The 1,583-nt window shown below is 34.7% G+C and overlaps 1 long non-coding RNA gene across 1 annotated transcript; it reads right to left on the reverse strand.

Annotated features, from left to right (window-relative positions):
• Positions 1-264: 264 nt before the first annotated feature.
• LOC111786296 lies at positions 265-895 on the reverse strand. The gene is made up of 2 exons (XR_002813770.1): positions 750-895; positions 265-598 (listed from the first exon to the last, which is right to left on the reverse strand). It is a non-coding gene; the product is annotated as an uncharacterized LOC111786296 (long non-coding RNA).
• Positions 896-1,583: the final 688 nt, after the last annotated feature.

A 1,583-nucleotide genomic window follows, 5' to 3' on the forward strand; every position in this document is an offset into this window, starting at 1 on the left:
TATTAGCGATACGTAACGGGCCAAAACAGACAATATTTATAGCAGTGGGCTTAGGCTGTTACAAATAGTATCAGAGTCGGACACCATGTGATGAGCCAACAAGGATGTTGACCTCCAAGGGAGTGGATTGTGAGATTTCAAATTGGTTGGAGAGGGTAACCAAGCATTCCTTACAAAGGTGTGGAAACCTCTTCGGAACCGACGTTGTTTTAAAAACTATGAAGTTGACGACGATACATAATAGGTCAAAGCAGATAATCAATATGGTATTAGAACAGGGGTCCTATAATACGAATCCCTCAACTTCCGAGTTAATATTGATTGAAATACATGGTCAAACTCGTATAATAATATTAATCACTCGTTGTGTCTCATTCTATATAGTTTTCCATCCACAAGTGAGAAATTTTAAGCCTACAAGAAATAAATAGTTGTATAAATTCAAAAGGACAACATATTTTTCTCCAAAAGAAAGCTTGAACAAGTAGGTGTTTGAATCAACTTGAGGGCTCCCCTCCTCCATAGTTACCCCTTCTTGGGACGTCAGTTTGTGAACCAAGTAGAGCTCTTGATATACTCTCCTTATTGTTTTCATTATCTGCACTCAAACATAACAAACAAAACTTAAAGAAATTTACCAACAAAAAAAGATCAAATCAATATTTTAAACAAAATTAGCCCAAAAAAAAAAAAAAGACATCCATGCTTAAAATTGATGATCATGGGAGAATGGAAAAGGTGATACTCACAAGATCTACGAGGGGTAGCATCAGCAATATGTCTCCCAAACGCCATGTGGGAAGAACAAAGAATGAGCATGATAGCAAATAAAACCTTCCAAAGCATTGATTTGTTGTTTGAAGCCATTGGAGATATCCTCTCGTTAAAAGGCATATTTATAGGCTAAAAACCAAAGGGTTTTGAAGCCAATTCGTGTGCTTATCTCATTGGATATCACTTTTCTTTGTTGTTTGACAAAATTTCTCAAACTTGGATCGTCCTCTACAAATTTGTTGCCTTTTTCTTTTGGTCAATGTTCAACTTTTTGAGCTTGTTCATATCCTGGAAATGGGGTATGAACTAACCACAGGTTACAGAAAGAGAGCCTTAATGGCTATAGATGCGGCTATAGATGCACCCTAAATTGTGGTCAGAATTGGCGGCGATTTCAGGAAAAATATGAATAAATTTACAATTTCCTCGCACTCTGGTTGTTATTAGTATCACCTTCGTGTTGACTATGACTGATGGACCCGTTTGTTGGTTGGCGTTTGTGTGAGTACAATTGATCTTGTTTTCGCTTTCGTTACAATAAATAGTATCAAAGCATTTGACCTGTCACGTTTAAAAATAATAATTGGTAAGTGATTAATTATTAATTATTACTATGAAAATCAGAAATTATTTTTGAAAAGGACTTGTAATTGAAACACAAATTTTAAATGAATTTTGGAAATAAAAAGTTTAAATTATTTGATAGAAGACTTTGTATGGATGAAGGCTGACCGTGTAGGACGAGGGTGATAGGCTGCCAACTAAAATCGTAAATAAAATAATAATAATAATAATAATAATAATAATAA

Source organism: Cucurbita pepo, unplaced genomic scaffold (genome assembly GCF_002806865.2).
Source record: "Cucurbita pepo subsp. pepo cultivar mu-cu-16 unplaced genomic scaffold, ASM280686v2 Cp4.1_scaffold001347, whole genome shotgun sequence".
Taxonomy (NCBI): Eukaryota; Viridiplantae; Streptophyta; class Magnoliopsida; order Cucurbitales; family Cucurbitaceae; genus Cucurbita; species Cucurbita pepo.